Below are 17,991 nucleotides of genomic sequence, written 5' to 3' on the forward strand. Positions count from 1 at the left end.
AATCAGATTATTTTATCTGACTGTATTGTCTAACATATCTCAATGCTACTTGCCCTTTACCTGTAAAATTTCCTATTTGTTAATTGATGTCCTTCTTTTGTATCAGTGCTTTTAGCACAGTATGGAATTAATGAAACCACAATGTGATATATCATTTTCCTCACCATAATAAGTTATTCTAGCACATATTCACTTCATAAGATATTGTAAAGGGATTTATTTTTTAAATTCTTTACAATCACTCCTGGAAACCCGAAGATTAGGCAGATACAGACACGTATTTGGAGATAATTGTAGCTCAGAAGTAAAATTTGAAAGAAAAACACTACATGTTCATTATATACACAAAAAATAATTTACAGATCAGAACATGGTTTTTAATATATTTAAATTTATCCTTGTGTGTAGCACTCAAGCTTTGTTAACTTCTCCCAACACTAAATAATAAATAATAAAACATATCTTTTTTAGATAGGATGCTAGTAAGGATAATTAAAGGGTAAAATATACATTTTTTTATGATGGGAATAATCCATGGGTCTTCATATACATCATCATAACTTTTCATGCTATTTGAACATTCATGTTTCACGTTACTTTGATCTATTGTTGATTTAATAAAATAACATGTTAGAGCTTGACGAAACCTTGAGGATTATCCCAGAGGCTACCAAGAGTATCTCCTAGATGAGGACTGTGTGGTTAAAAGAAGGTAGACAGCCTGGCTACAGCAAAACAAAAGTGGTATGTGCAGGCCAAAGACTAGAACCCAGACCTTCAAACTTTCCAGTATTTCTTTTCCAATGCATTACATCATTTTCTATGGAATTGTGTGGAAGAGATATTACATGTCATTCTTTGGTCACTATGCTATAGTCTGAATATTTGTGTCTCCTAAAATTAATATGTTGAAACCTAATACCCAATGTGATAGTATGTGGAGATGGGGCCTTTGGGAGGTGATTAGGTCTTGCGGGTGGAGCCTTCATGAGTAAGATCAGTGCCCTTATGAAAGAGACTCGAGAGAGCTCTCACCCCTTTCACCATGTGAGGACACAACAGAAAGACAGCTGTCTATGAACCAAAAGACAGGCTCTCACCAGACACGAATCTGCTGGCACCTTGACCTTGGACTTCACACTCTCCAGAACTGTGAGAAATAAATTTCTTTTGTTTATAAGCTACCCAACCTGTAGTATTTTTGTTGTAGTAGCCCAAACAGACTAGGACAAACTATGATAAGACATTTTAATTTTCATATTTATCTTGTTCTGTCCCATAAAACTAACATTTTGAAATTTACTGTGCACAAATACAAACTAAACAAAACTCCTAACTGTTCCTCTCTCATTACTGATAAATTTGTTGGCTGTGTGTTTGCATACAGTAAGTTACAGATACAATTTGTATATCAAGTGGTAACATTATCCAGAATCACAAAAACTTAACAGGAAATATAATAAGAAAATGTCTTTTGTCACTATTGAAAAATGTGAATATTTTTAGACTTTAAAATAACATATATCTTATTTTTACAATGTTATAAACCAATGTTACTGCAATAAACAAAAAATTAAAAAAAAATAACATATATCTTTAAATATAACTTATTCTAAAGATATGGCAGAAACTTAAAAAAATAAATAAATAAACATGCTTAAAAGGAAAAAAAATTTAGAGCACTCCTGCTGCAGTACTTTATTATATATTTTGGAAAACAAGAAACAGAGCCAAAATCAACTTTAAAGACTCAGAGAAAGCTTAGATTTTCAGAACATATAGCTTACGTACTCCAACCTCCCCATTTTAATGATGAACAAGGAAATGATCCTGATGGCACTAAATTGCTTATGGTCATGATGCTAGACCCTGATGTAGAACTCAATCTTTCAACCTTAGCCGAAAATACTATTACATTTCCCTGAAGACAGTTATATCCAGGTTTCTTTCATGGGTTAATATTCCTTTTATTTTAATTGAAGAGTTCTCACATTTATCAAATGTAAAGTTTCATGACATATTTAAATTTGTACTGCGATGCACACTGATTTTTATTTTAAGGATTTTATGATAGAATTTAGGTAGTCTCGAGTTCTCCAGTTTTAATTTTATAACACTGGTTTATTTTGTAAACTATAACACAAATAAACAAAATAATATAAAAGATTAGTTAATGAAAGCAGTAAAACTTCTTAAGAAGTGTTAAAAGTGTTCAAATATATTAGACTTGGTCTGACATTAGTATGCTTATTTTGAATTTGGCTTTGATAAATTCATATTAAGTTTAAAAGATGGTTTTTATTTAGTTAACTTACACAAAATAAATCAGGAGTGATTAGTTTCACAAAGAAGGAAGAAAAACTGTTCTTTTATTTTTACATCTGAAATATATGGTAAATAGGATCTTAGTAAATCTCGCATTTTAATGACTTTCTACCCTAATGTGAATTTCTCCACTTTCAATAGCACTTTGCTACCTCATCTATAAAATGCACATAAAATAAAATAGAGAGAAAGATTTATGAGAGATCACAACCTATTCCCAAGAGACCCCAAATTCTACATAGGCTACTGAAACAATTAAATCAAGCACTAAGGAAATCAACAAAAATAAAAGGCACTCCATAAGTAGATGATAAAAGAGCTAAACTGAAGCCCTCTGGGAGGTCTATACAAAAAAAGAAAATATTAAGCAATAATTTTAAATGCAGTTTGGCTCTACTTGAATCTGAAATATTATTTCAAGTTTGTCTCTCTTTTTCTAAATTGAATGTTCTTGATTCCACCATTACAACCAATTCACTTAGTAAACTTGAAACCAGCTTGTAAAGATATACATGTGAAACATGTTAAGCAGGAAAAAAATTTTGGTTGAATGGTTCATGGAAAAGCAATACTAATCAAAAGTCTTTTATTTCATGATGATTTGTTAGACTTGAAATTAATCCTAGCAGAATCTGTTTCCCACATAGATCTCTTCAGATTCATATCTACAGTATACAAATCCTCAAGAGCAACATCTAATAACTCAATTAAAAAACAAACAAACAAAAAAGAAACAAAACAAAACACAGCATTCTAATGTCAGTTTTCAATCCAGCCATTATGGCAAAAAGAGGGTCAGTCAGTTTTCCAACCTAAAACCAGTACAATAAGAAAGAAATATGAGTGTGTGTGTGTGTGTGTGTGTGTGTGTGTGTGATACAAACTTTGTACTGCAAAGATTGAAACTTAAGCAACTCTAAACATATGTTAAGAATCACATCTGTTGTGATTCAAGTTTTTTACACACCAGTGGGTATTCAGAGATCAATATTGGCACTGCACAGGCTTAGAACATATGAGCAGAGAGGGAAAAAGAAGAAACAATACACCAACATGAGCCCAAGAAGTCCCCAGTAACCTCTGGCTAGGAGAAAAAAAAGAGACTGATAATCAACACTAAAAAAATCATAGTTGTGAGGGCTATATATGTAGCTATTTGATTAAATATAGGCTGACATTTATCTTTGTGAATGTATAAGCAATGTTGAACTGTGTGAATTCAGATGTCCTTTATTTTATTTTGGTATATGCTTCCATGACATAAATATTTATAATAGTCCAAATATTTAATTTTGCTCTTAGAAAGTGAATGTATAGATAGATATTTATTTGTATGATTTATGTTTACCTTCCCTACCAAAAAGTAATCATCTTGAGGGGAGAAACTCTCCTATTCATCTTTTTTGGTACTTAGTAAAATGTCTGCCACTTATTGTATGTATTGAGTAAGTGGATGTCAAATAGTAAAGGAATTTATTACATAATACAAGAAAGTATAACATAAGGATATCCATTTTATATAAATCATTACTTAATGTGGAATCTGTTCTTTTTACCTAATCAATTTGTTCGTAAATAAAAAGGAGTAAGCAACATCCTTTTCCAGGTTGTTGCCTCTATGTTATCCATCCATTTAAAGCATTACACTTACATTTAATCAGGTCATCATCCTCTGCACTAATAATTGTTGCTGTGTCTCATATTTTAATCTTCACACCAATTTTAACAACTTCTAGCAAATCAATTATCAATATCCCATTTTTGGGAACAAATATCCTTTAATGTGCTAAGTGTTGGTACATAACACTTTCAATTATTGTGACACTTTAATAGTGCTTTAAACACAACCTCAACATAGCAAACTTCCCAGCAAAAACAAATACAATTATTTCTAAAAAGCAATTAAAATCAATACTCAAAAACACATTGTCCAAAAGTGCTTATTTCGCAGAATAAATAAAACAAATTATATTTTCAAAGAAAGTATTTAGATAGTTGCTTCTGTCCAAATTTGAATATACATTTTAGCAATGCTCTCATTAGATGCAGTTGCCTGATTCTATGTCTAAACTGCTTCTTCAAATCTTTCTGCTACATTTGAAATTTTGATCACACATCAAGTTAAAAGCTCTATCACAGGCATCTTTACTTCTAGCTTCAACAGTTCAGTAAAATAATTTAGCTTTCTTGTCAATATGGTTATTAAATCAGGTCAGACTAAATGCTGATCTAGCCCCAGGAAACACTCGAAGGTACTAGATTCAAAGCTGTATAATTTATGTGTCCTTATGGAATTTTTAATTGATAAGAAAAAGAATCCAGGCTCAGGTATTAGTTTCAACATTATTTAATATACATATCACATTGTCGTTAGCTGTTTGGCAACTGGGGGCATTACAATTTGATATAAAATATTACTACATTAAATATCAATAACAAAAGATTAAAGATAGATTTTTGACAAATCATTGCTTGTAGTCTTCTTTTCTTAAAATAATTTATACTCCCTGAAAAACTGTTGAAATCAAAAGTATGTGCTAACCGTGATACATTGCATGATTAATTCTTTACATTTATCTATGTCTGAAAGTTAATAAAATGAAACTCTAGAGAAATAATAAGATTGCTTTCATTAAAAGTAGAGACTTCCAGCCATTTCCACTGAAGCCAATAATTTGTCAAACTGCAAATAAGAGGAACACAATTAGCAGCAGAGGACTCCTATAGTCTTTATGCAGAGTGTGCTCTATTCGATGACAAAAGAGAAAAATACAGCTTCTCCTAGACAGACACCCTGTATTCGTTTCTATAGTCCATGCCATTTGAGAAAAACAGGTCTGACCTTTCCCACTCTCAGGTCCGTCTTTCCATTTCTAGAACCTACTTTACCCAAGGTATATATCATATATAAATTATCAATACCTTGAGCACACAGCCATTCACTAGTGCTTTTTTATTTTTCTTTTTCTTATCATTTTTGTCAGAGCCTGGGGTCTATATAAAACTTAATTGTTTGACAACTACAAGTTTGACTACTTAAATTTAAACATTTTTGAGGGAAATATTTTAAAAGTATTAGCCTTCCCTGGCCTCTTAAACAGAGTTTGTAGAACTTAATTTAGTCTTTTTTGATTACTCCACTTTTATGCTAGAATGTTGCTGCAGATTTAATAAAGCTCTCATGAGATATGCGGTTAGTAGTGACATATTATAAATCTTGGATTCTGGAAAAATCTGCTAATGACAACTTATTTCTTCCTTGCTTCCAATTCACAAAGGTGAATGTGACTTCCTGGCCAATAGAACATGCAACTGCTGCCACATCCAATATTAAATCAAGTGTCACATCAATTTCTTATTCTTTAGACAATCTTTTTCATTTCTATTACTTTTTAAACTTGAGAATAGCATCTAAAACTTTATGGCTTTTTCGTCAAGAATTTAATGAAGTACAAACACCACTTCTACTTTAACTAGGATTGTTTCAAGTTTATGGAGGTTTTGTTTTCTTTTTTTTTTTTTTTTTTTTAGGTATCAGAGCAAAAATTTCTGGGCCTAAATTTAACTGAAAATCCAACATTGAACACTTGGAGCTAAAGGTATCAAAGACCCAATCTGATATCTCAATATCCTGATTATGCCAGTATTACTATTTCCCTGATTTCTATTTTTTTTTTTATCAAAAGAGGTCAGATTTTGAAATGATGAGGCCTAGAATCCAGCTCAGTCACTATGGAGCATATATAAGATGACAAGGCAGCCACTTTACGTTTCATCACGTGACTGATGACAAAGCAAGCTGGAGCAGTCAATAATTGATATTATGTATTTGAGAGCAAAATAGCTAAGTGGACTAAAATTATAGTGTTGGTAGTCTGACCAAAGGCTTATATTGATCTCAAAAGTTTCCTTTACCATACCTAGAATGCTGGCTTTCAATTGGCAGCTTTATACAGTTTTATGGGATTGGAGAGCAAATTATCTTGAAGAGTACTTGAGACATAGATCAGTTAAATGACTGCTTTCCTGTTGTTTTCCTTTTGTTATCACTTAAAGGAAATCATAAACTCCTTTGCTTTTCTCAATAAATTAATATGTGGAAGGCAGATGTCTAACTGAACAGTGGTAACAAAATGAAGCTATAATTGTCCAAAAATCTCAGAATCTGGACCAACAAGTGATCATTTATTTGAGTGGTGAAGACGAAACAAAGAGGAAAAATGATCTTTTCAAACATTTTCAAAAAGAAAATGATATCCTAATTGGAATAAAGACATTTTATTGCATATACTCTTCATTTTATAAAAGTCTATGTAAACAGTCTTCACTTTCATAGTCTTAGTAAGAAGAAACTTCTGGCATGTGCACACTGGACAGATCATTGGCAAATTAGGATATTACATATCAAATTCAGATATCCCAAATCCCTTGGGTGTAATATAATCATAAATCGCTAACAAGCAAAACACAATTTTATACTTAGTCATAAAATTTATGGTGAAGCTCAAATTATGTATATACAAAACATGTTTTTTAGTATACGTTGTTTCTTTACATATCACTGTCTCATTAAATTACTTAAATACCCACATACCCCCATACAGAAACGTCCACATGAACATGCTCATCTGAACAACATTCCTCTTTGTCTTCCATAGAATGTACTTTTAGCGTGGGACAATGATATCTTTAGAGGTTATTGGACATTAAGTAGTTTTTGTTATCACCTAACCCAAAAGGACAAAGAGTTAACCTCTCTCCTATTCTTTTACCACTATTTACAGTCATCCCTCAGTACCCATGGGTGCTGGTTTCAGGACCCCACAGATACCAAAATCTGTGGATGCTCAAGTCCCCTGTATAAAATGGCATCGTATTTGCATATAACCTATGTACATCCTCCCACATACTTTAAATCATCTCCAGATTACTTATAATACCTAATACAATGTAAGTGCTACATAAATAGTTATTATACTGTATTGTTTAGGGAATAATGACAAGAAAAAAGAAGTCTGTACATGTTCAGTACAAAAGCAATCATCCTAGGCCGTTCCATCCAAGCTTGGTTGAATTCGTGGATGTGGAGCCTAAGAATAGGGAGGGTGACTGTGTTTCTTAGTATTGTATCTGCTCTTCTGCTCACTTCACCCACCCATCCTAAAGCCTAGTCCTTGACCTGACTGTTTCTGGTTATGACCTTCTTTCTTTTACGGTTGCCCAGCATTTGCCACACTATTCTCTTTCCACCTTTCTTTTTTCTCTTTACTTTCTCTGTTCCCATTTTTCCCCTGAATTTCCAACCTTTCATAGGAATAAAATTTATTTTTATAATAATTTTCAAACAATTATAATCATTGTTTACTTTTGATTGTTGAACTGTCTAATGATTTTGAGAGTTATCTTGAGATCACCATTGGTGCTTCTCAGTTATTTTTAAGTTGTTAGGTACTAAATTTTGGAATTTCTTTGCTAAATATGATCTCAGAAATGCATAGAAGACATCACACACACATATATCTATATGTATAGATATAAAATGCTACAATCTATATCATATAATATATATAAAATATATACTAATAATCAGGCCCTATTTATTACATTATAAAAATAATCATATATTTTAATTTAGTTTTTCTTTAAGTTAAATGAGACTGCTACAGGATATTACTTTCTCACTTTATTTAAAACCATTATAAAAAATTTGTTCTTGAAAATACTTTGATTATTATGGAATATTTCCTCTAATGACTTATATGAAAGTATAGTACCTAAAGCTCTAAATTTATAAATTGATGAGAAATGTATGAAAATTGCCTCTATGGAGGCATATGTAAACACTATCATTCAATGTGTAATAAAAGTATAAGTTTAGATGTTTTTTCCAACCCCTACTCCAAGAGCTGCAAGCTACCAGCTTAAAGCACTCATTTTTTCTGACAACCCAAAACCACAAATTAATAACTATTGAAAAGGGTTTTTAAAATAATATTGGTTATTAAAATATGCATACAAAGATAGAGGTTTACTAAAAAGTAGCCAAACGATTTCCATTTTGTTGAGAATATAAGTATTTATATGCATATATTTGCATATTCATGAAAAATGTTAATTGATGTGTTAATAGTAGATGTCTGATAGAGGAGGTGTTAATGAGAACTTTCACTTTTCTTTCAAAGCTTTCCATCGAAACTTTTAACTATGAAAATTAATTGCTTTTTAATCAGAAAAACAAAGTATTTCATTTTGAAAAAAAACTCAAGGTTAAGTAACGTATTTCTAACAGGGAAAGAAGAGGTGTCAAAATTGGTAAATTTTAAAAAAACCTAACATAAAGTTTAGATAAATCAGGTTACGCTTTTTATCAGCTTATTATTTCTAAAATACTAAGTACATTTCTGCCTTTGAACTCAAATTAGAACCATAGAAACTATTGTCTCAGAAATAGGTAAATCCTAAGATATAAGGCATAGATAAACATCCGAGATTTCAGAGAATTAATAAAACGCTTTGAAATTTTTGTGTAGTTATGGTGGTGATAGTAGTTCATTTTTATTTCTGTTTGTTTTATTTTCTTTTTTCCCCCATCCTTTTAACAAACTTCTCAAATTTTCCACTTGGTTTGTTTAGCTATATTGCAGCCACAAGTACATCAATAACTTCTTCCTCAACTAACTTATTGGTACGGATCTTGGACATTGATTCCAAGATGCACATCTTTTCACATTTTAATAGTTCTTGCAATCGCTGGCACCATCTTACAATAGCTCATCTTACAGTCATTGGCATCAGTGGCAATGTAGCGATCGTTGGTGCTCACGCATGGACTTTGCAATGTAGCATATTTAGCAGCAAATTATTACCTATTGTTGACTGAAAAAGTCATAAAGATGCAAGGCATTTTCTAAAAAGAGTGACCTTCCTAAATAGCAATGATACAAGTTGGTCTGTTATACTTTTCACTTTCATAACTGTTTCTGTCAATAATTCTTATTTACAAGCTGAATTAGTAATGGCCAAAAGTCCAGCATTTTCTTGATAATTACACTGGAAGATGCACGTCATGCATGCATATGTAATCTTGAATCAAATTTTATTTCAAAGGGTATATTAACTTTATGCATGTAAATATGCTATTTATTTAACATATTTTATTTTCCAATTATTTTACATTCAGATAAAATCCAGTAGTATTTCTATCTTAACAATGTGTAAGACATTTTTTCAGATACTACAATCTGAAAAAAATCTTAACATTGAAAAATATTTATATAGATAAAGACTGAGCTTGTAGCTCCAAGTGCCTTGCAATATTGATAGAGTAAATGGTCACAAGAGAAAAGACTATTTCTATATGAACTGATAGTATGTGAGTTCAGAGGTATTCTATGAAATAGGTTTTTCAAGACAGGTTTCCAAATTGTAACTCTGTTGATCAGGCTGTACTATTGCTAAGAATCTTAAAGAAAACTAGCTAAGAATTAGTTATTATTTTAAGACTTTTTATCCTGGTAGGATAGTTTTTGTGACTGCTGCATAACAAACTTTCCAAAATAAAATTATGAAGAAGAATCTCTACCATCTGCAGCTACATAACTGAGGGATAATTGGTTCCAAGACTAAAATACTCTTGGCAATCATTCATTCCAATGTATCAAAACCACATGCAAATTCAAAAATCAGTATGATTTCCTCTAAAAGGACTAGTTTTTATTACTTTAATAAATGTTTGTGTGCAAGGAAATATGCTAGATAACAGGAAACTTAAAATTAAAAATACCTATATTATGATGTTTGTACTGATAAAGAAGGATAATTTTTTGATACTATTTAATGTGAATGTACAATGTACTAAATGCCTTGATAAAAATTTATTTGAATTGACTCATGTAATTCTCAAAATACTCATATGAATTAATACTGTTATAATCTGTATTTTAAGATGCCATTGTTGAGGTTAGTAACTTGCCCAAGATTAAAGACCTTGTCTTGGGTGGAATAAGGTTTGCACCAAAGACTACCTACTACAGAGACCAACCTCGAGTTAGGAACGTGCGAGCGAAGTTTTGCAACGTCTTACAGACCCTAAAGGGCTTTCATGTACGGACAAATGCTATGAGATATCTGAGATATCCATTATTGTGCCATATTTAAAAATTAAAGAATAATAGAAAAAGAAGAAGAGACATTGATTTTATTTTACTTATTCAAGGCTAAACAGCTTTTCTTTTGAAAGAACCACACCTATAACTTGAATTTTCTGACGGCAAATCCAAAGTTCTCTGCACTACTCTGTACTGTGTCTATTCAAAGCAAAAATTTCCCTTCCTGTGGCAATATGGTAAAAATCATTTTCATTTTCTAGCCCCTGAATTAACACTTTTGAGGGTCATATTTGACACTTAATGAGTGTATTGTGACTTTACCATCAAGCCACCAGGGACCAGTCACAAACCTTCGTTTGGAACCTCCAAGCAAGAATGTGAACCCATCACTAGGATGACTATGTTTATATTATCCATCTACTGTTATCTATTACATTGCTATGGTCATCAATAGCAAGCCCTTTCTTTACATGATAGACATTATACAAACAACATTTGTTAAAAGAATTAACAAATCATTTATGTAATTCAATTGTACCTGAAACAAAAGCTCAGAAGAAGGAAAAAAATACACCTTCAATTGTTTTTAATTAGTTATTCCGTGGCATTCTGACCATATATGTGAAAAAGTCACCATAAATTATCCATTCATTACAAAAAGTTCAAGTAATTAGGAAATGCAAATTGTCTGTTAGTTTTGCTTAGAAAATGTAGATATATTTTCATAAAATTGTTTCTGTGTTTATAACAACTGGGGTGACATTCCTGTTTCTTTTCTAAAGCCACATAATTTGCAAAACCTATCTCTAATTTCAACTAGAACAATCAACTATACTAGATTAATTTCAATTGATTAAAGCACTGTTTTTAATATGTAATACTCCTGTAGTGGGAAATAATTTGGCCCTTATTCTAGACCATCTATTTTTGTATATGAGTTTAACTGAGGCATAATTTTCATAGAATAAAATATACCCATTTTAAGTATATGTTTAAATTAGTTCTGACTCATGTATTACACTTATGTAATTAGAACCATTTTATCATCCTACAATATTCCTTTGAGCCCCCCCTGCCTATCTGCTTCAACCACTGTGACTTGACAACCATTGATGCGATTTCCTTTACTTTAGATTAGATTTATGTTTTCTTAAACTTTTTCATAATGGTACTATGAATATATTTGTACAGGACCGTGTTGACACGGGTTTTTAATTCTTATGGTAAATTACCAAGGAATTGAATTACTGGGATATATGGATAACAATTTTTTTTTAATTATTACCTTGAAATAAGAAATTGTCAAATATTTTCCAAAGTGTTTGTACTACTTTATATTCCCATTAGCAATGTATAAGAATACTATTTGCTCCACATGATTGACTAGGTATAGTCCGCTTTTTAACTTTAGCTATTCTAATAAGTGTGAGACGGTATTTCATTGTGGTTATAAGCTGTTTTTCCCTAATGACTTATAACGTTGAATATATTTTCATTTGCTTTTTATTGCAATCCATATATCTTTTCTCTTTGTGTCTGTTCAAATATTTGCCCTTTTTTGGAGTTGGGTTTTTTGTCTTTTTATTATGGAGTTGTCGAAGTTAATTATATATTCAGTATAAATGTTCTTTGTATATATACATTTGGCAAATATTTGCAAATATTATGCAAAGATAGATTTTTTTGCAAATATTTTTCCCAGCCTGTGGTTTGACATTTCATTTTTTTAAACAACGTCTTCTTAGCTAGTAACATATATTTTGTAAAGTGTCTTTTCAAATTTTTTGCACTTTTTATTGGGTAATTTGTCTTCTGTAAAAGGTTTTCTTATATATAGTAGATATTAATCATTGACTAGATATAGTACAAATATTTTGTCCCCAATCTGTAACTTGCATTTTTATTTTCTTAACAGTGTCTTTCAAATAGAAAACTTTCATAAATTTGATAAATTCTAATATTCATTTTTCCTTTAATGGTCACGCTTTTTGTGTCTTAGCTAAGAAATCATTTCCTACCCTGGGTTTATGAAGGTTTTTTCCAATGTTTTCTTCTAGAAATTTAGGGTTTTGATTTTTAAATTTAAGTCTATGATCCATTCTGAGATAATTATTGTGTATGGTATGAGGTAAGGTGTGATGATTAATTTTATGTGTCAATTTGACTAGGCCATGGAGTATCCAGATTAAACATTGTTTCTGGGTGTACCTGTAAGATTAGCATTTGAACCAGTGGACTCAGTAGAGTAGATTACCCTCCCCAGTGTGAGTAGGCATCATCTAACCCATTGAGGGCCTGAATAAAACTAAAAAGGGAGGAAGAGAGGATTCATCCCTGTTCCTGCCTGCTTGCATGAACTGGGACATCAATCGTTTCCTGCCCTTAACTAGGATTTATACCATTGGATTCCTTGGTTCTCAGGTCTTCAGACTTAGACTGAAATTACACCAAAGTCTTTTCTGGGTCTCCAGCTTGGAGACAGCAGATCACGGGACTTCTCAGCTTCCATAATTGCATGAGCCAATTCCTCATAATAAATTTCCTCTGTGTGTATATATGTGTTTTATTGGTTCTGTTTCTCTGGAGAACTCTGACTAATAAACAAGGGTTGAAGTTAATCTCTTTTTATAAAGATATTCAATGGTTTCAGAACAGTTTGTTGACAAGATTTTCCTTTCCCAATGGAACTGACTTGACACATTTGTTTGAAATCAGTTGGCCTTTTTCTGGGTTCTTTCTTGATTTGCATTAATTAATATGTATAACCTTTTACCAGAGCCAAGATAGTGTTGTCCTGAATAATAAAGCTTTATAATAGGGTTTAAAATCTGGTCATGCAAATTCTTCAATTTCTTTCCTCTTTTTAAAAAATTGGTTTGGCTACAGTAGGTGATTTGTATATAAATTTAGGAATTGGCTTCTAAGTTTCTACAAAACTTCTGGGAGTTTAAACATAATTCATCAAATTTATCAATTTAGTGAGAATTGACATTTTTACAATATTGAATCCTCCCCAATTCATGAACATAGCATATGTCTCAATTTATTTAGGCCTTTTAAAAAAAATTTCTCCCAGTAATGTATTCAGTTTTCAATGTACATATCTTTTACATATTTTGTTAAATCTATCCCTACTTTTTAATTTTTAATTGTTCATTGCTAAGATATAGAAATACAATGTTCATATTTTGATTGTGGGTCTTCCTAAACTCATTTAGTTCTAGTAAATTTTTAAAAAATTTCCTAGAATATTCTATGTACATTAGCATGTATTCTGCAAGTAAAGACGTACTTACTTCTCCCTTTTTAATTTTCAGGCCTTTTAATTCTTTTCTTGCTTTATCACCCAGGCTAGGGTCTCTAGTACATTGTTGAAGAGAGGTGGAAAGAGTGAACATTTTAGCTTTGTGTTTTTTCTTAATTGGGAATGTAATTAGGCAAAAACATTCACTCTTTTACTACTTAAATATGATATAAGCTTTAGATTTCTCGTAGATACTCTATAAAATAAAGGAAATTTCATTCTCTTTCTAGTTTTCTGAGAGTTGCTTTTTTTTAATTAGCAGTAAGTGTTGAATTTTGGGAAATAATATTTCTGCATGTATCAAGATGATCATATGATTTCCCCCTTATTCTATGAATTTGGAAATGTACACTAATTGATTTTAACAGGTTAAATTAACTTTGATTTCTTGGAGTGAACCTCAATTAATGATGATATTTTTAGTTACTAGCTAGATTTCATTTGCTATTATTTTGTTAAGGATACTTCTGCATCTATATTCATAAGGGAATATTGGTCAGTAGTTTTCTTCTGCTACATTGCTTTTTTTATGTTTTAGATATCAAGAAATGATGACTTTTATTTTCTGAAAGAATTTGGATGATATAGGTATTATTTCTCCTTGATTGTTTGATAGAATTCACCAGATAAGCCATATGGCCAAGAGTTTTCATTGTGGGAAAGATTTAATTGGGAATTCAGTTGTTTAGTGCTATAATGGTAATCAAGATTTCTTCTTGAGTCACTTTGGATAATTTGTATTTTTCAAGGATATTGTCCATTTGTGGTAAAGAGGCTTACACCATTTTCAACTGATAGTTTTTAAGACTCAACCCTCCCTCTTGGCCTTCTGCCCCATATATCTGCAAGCTAATATGAAAACTCAGATCCTCCCTCCTTTGGCACTGGCAGGACGTCAAACCATACAGGCTTCTGTCCATGTGCAGAAGCTCTCAGCCCATCCCTCCCACCTAACCACCATAAAAACTCCAAGCCATTCCTCTTTCCCTGTTCTCTCAAGACATTTTTTTGGACCTGCTTGTGAGCCGCTCTGCTCTCCCCTGAAAGCCTTGTCATGAAAAGATTGTTCCCCCAGACAGTCTTATCATGTAAATAATAAATCTTTTCATACACTCTTAGTGTATGTGTGGTATCATCAGTCTACATCTGAACCAAATTCGGGATGGAGGTCAATCTCATTTCTGCTGATATTCTACAACACTATTTCATTCAAACTTTATTGTTGATACTATTTCTTTATTATCCTTACAATGTCTTTATGATGTTGTGATATTTGATCTTTAATTCCTCATACTGGTAAATTGTGTTTCTCTCTCTCTCTCTCTCTTTCTTCCTTTCTTTAAATACTTGATCAGTCTATTAAAAATTTACCAATTTTATAGATTTTTTACAAAGAAGGAGCTTTTGATTTTGTCAATATTATTTATTGTTTCTGTTTCAATGTTTTCCATTGTTATCTGTATTGTTTCCTCCTTTTCTTTATTTAAGATTTAAATAAAGATTTGCATTCCTTTTTCTGGCTTATTAAAGTGGCAGCTTACACCATGGAATTAATAATTTTATCTTTCTAAATTGAAAGCATTTGAATAATAGTAATAATTTATGGCACTTGAAGCTACAAATTTGGCCTTAAAAACTGCTTTAGCTGCATCCCCAAATTTGGAGAGACCATGTTTTCATTTTCATTCAGTTTCAAAATATTTTTCTAATTTCCCTTGTGATTTCTCATTTAAAAACTATTGCTGTGTTGGTGGTGGTGATTGTTTATTTATTTATTTTCAAATTTTTGAGGTATTTCCAGTGATTTTCTAATTAAATACTGTTATGAACAGGAATATCCCTTGTATGATTTTTAAGTGTTTAAAATTTGTTTATACATGTTATATAGATCATCTTATCTAGTTAATTGAATGCCCCATTAATACTTGGAAATACTATGTTAGCTTTTGTTTGGTGCAGTGTTCTATAAATTTCAATTAAGCTATTTTAGTTAATAAAGTTTTTTTTTCAATTTTTTAATATTTATTTGCATATTTGACATACCCAATTTTCATTCCTTTGTGTAGATTTCCATTTTCATCTGATATCATTTTCCTTTTGCCTGAGAACCTTTTAACATTTATTGCATTTTAACTTAAAATCTTACTTTTCTTTAACATTTATTGTATTGTTATTATATTGTTTGTAACAAATTCTCTTTGCTTCTACTTGTGGGGAAATATTTATTTTCCTTCTATTTTAAAGGATACTCTTACTGGATATAACACTCCATGTTGAAGATTTTTGTTTGTTTTCTTTCATCACTCTAATAAAGTTGCTGTACAATCTTCTGGTTTGCATAGTCTGGAGTCATCCCTATATGTGTTCCTCTGTACAAAAAAATCTCTCTTTTTTTGGCTTCTTTTACGACATCTTTATCACTTATTTTCAGTAATTTTATTTGTGATTTGCTTTGGTATGGAATTTTATTCATTCTTTTTATTGGGGTCCTGGTATTTATGTATTTGTGGACATATTTTTTATCAAATTTAGAAAATTATCATTCAGTTTTTCTATAAGGACCTTCACTCACATGTTAGACACCTTAATATTAATCTACGGATCACTGAGGCTTTTTTTTTATAGTTTTTTCAGACGTTTTTCTTTCTGTGCTTCAGTCTGAGTACATGCTACTGCTGTGTTTTTAAATGCTCTGATATTTTCTTATGCAGTGTTTTATTCACTATTAGTCATATACAGTGGAAATTTCAATTCAGATATCATAGTTTTCACTTTTGAAAGTTCTGTTGAGTGTTGTGTTATACTTTTCATTTATCTCCTCATTATTTTCATGTTTTCCTTTATATACTTGTGCATAGTTTTAACAGCTGTTTTAACATCTGTATCTGCTAGTTCCATCATTTCTTATTCCTAGTTTTCTATGGATTGATTTTTATCTTGATTATTCTGCTTTTTGTTATGTCTATTAATGTTTGATTAAAGCTAGAGTCTGTAAATTTTACTTTTCTGAGTGTCGAGATTTTGTTCTCTTCCTTCAAAGAGTATCCATTTAATTACTTCAAATACAAGTTTTAAGATTTACTAAAGCAGTTAAACTGTAGCCTTTACTCCAGATATAATTTACACTTATTACTAAATTGTGACACCTCTGGAGTCTCCACTGAATACACCTGGGAATCCCTTGGACTCTGCACCCTGGCCAGAACATCTTGCTGTTTTGTGTGAACTCTGGGAACTGTTCAGCTTACAACTTCCTGATGGTTTGGGCCTTGTCTTGTGGACTTTCACTTTATTTATTTAAGGCCCACTACTCAGTAATCACTCGTGACAACTCCCAGGAAGATTTTGGAGCTATTTTCTGCATATCTCTTTCATATCTAGAACTCTGCTAATACACTTCTACCTCAGTTTCCCCTAACTCTTCAACTCATTGAAAATGTCAGGCTCTTTGTAGCTCCACTACGCACCTGTGGACTAGAATTTATCTCCAGGGAGAAAACTAAAAAGTTTCAAAATTTTCAGGCTTAGCTTCTCTATCATTCTTCCCTTAGAAATTACATTCCTACAATACTTAGTGTTCAATATATAAAAGCAGATGTTTCATTTATGTTGTCTAGTTTACTATTTGCATATGGCAGGAGATTATGTAGGGTTCCTGTCCCTCCAAGATATTTAAAATAGGATTTTCACCTACATTTTAGATAATATATATAAAATATGGAAATCATAAGGAATCAAATAAATAAAGGTAATATTAGCAGTGTTAACTGTAGTAGAAATAGTAGTTGCTATTATCAGTATAGTGGTAACAATAAACACATTTTACAAATGACCGTTTATATTTGTTGTAAATCGTGGTTTTTTTAATTAACCTAGTTGAAGGAAACAAAATGTTGATGATGGAAGAAACAGTATCACCCTAATCTGCTGATTAGATCACCATAGGAGCACTATGTTCAGTTTTGTTCACTAAACATGATACGTGACAGTATTCTTCAAGTATACAAGAAAAGACCAGACTGAAGACAGATTTAAGATTAAAGATTAATGGGTACAATAGACAAAGTTCATCTGAATATAAACAACAATTTCTTAATTAAATTTGCCAAAAAATCAAATTAATGGATTATATAAAGCTTCAGTTTTCTATTACTGAATATACTAGAATAGACTGGAAGTTTCTTCTTGGTGTTGTGATAGGGGAGCACAGAGCATCCAGTGGAGAACTAGATCGGATGACTTTAACTTATCCTA

At 31.3% G+C, this 17,991-nt stretch overlaps 1 long non-coding RNA gene across 1 annotated transcript in view; it reads right to left on the reverse strand.

Moving 5' to 3' along the window:
* LOC147916419 (uncharacterized) overlaps positions 1 to 17,991 on the reverse strand; it is a 164,486-nt gene that overhangs the window by 26,709 nt on the left and 119,786 nt on the right. The window lies entirely within an intron of this gene.

This window comes from Ceratotherium simum, chromosome 8, assembly GCF_057802395.1.
Source record: "Ceratotherium simum simum isolate JZ-2026a chromosome 8, ASM5780239v1, whole genome shotgun sequence".
NCBI lineage: Eukaryota > Metazoa > Chordata > Mammalia > Perissodactyla > Rhinocerotidae > Ceratotherium > Ceratotherium simum.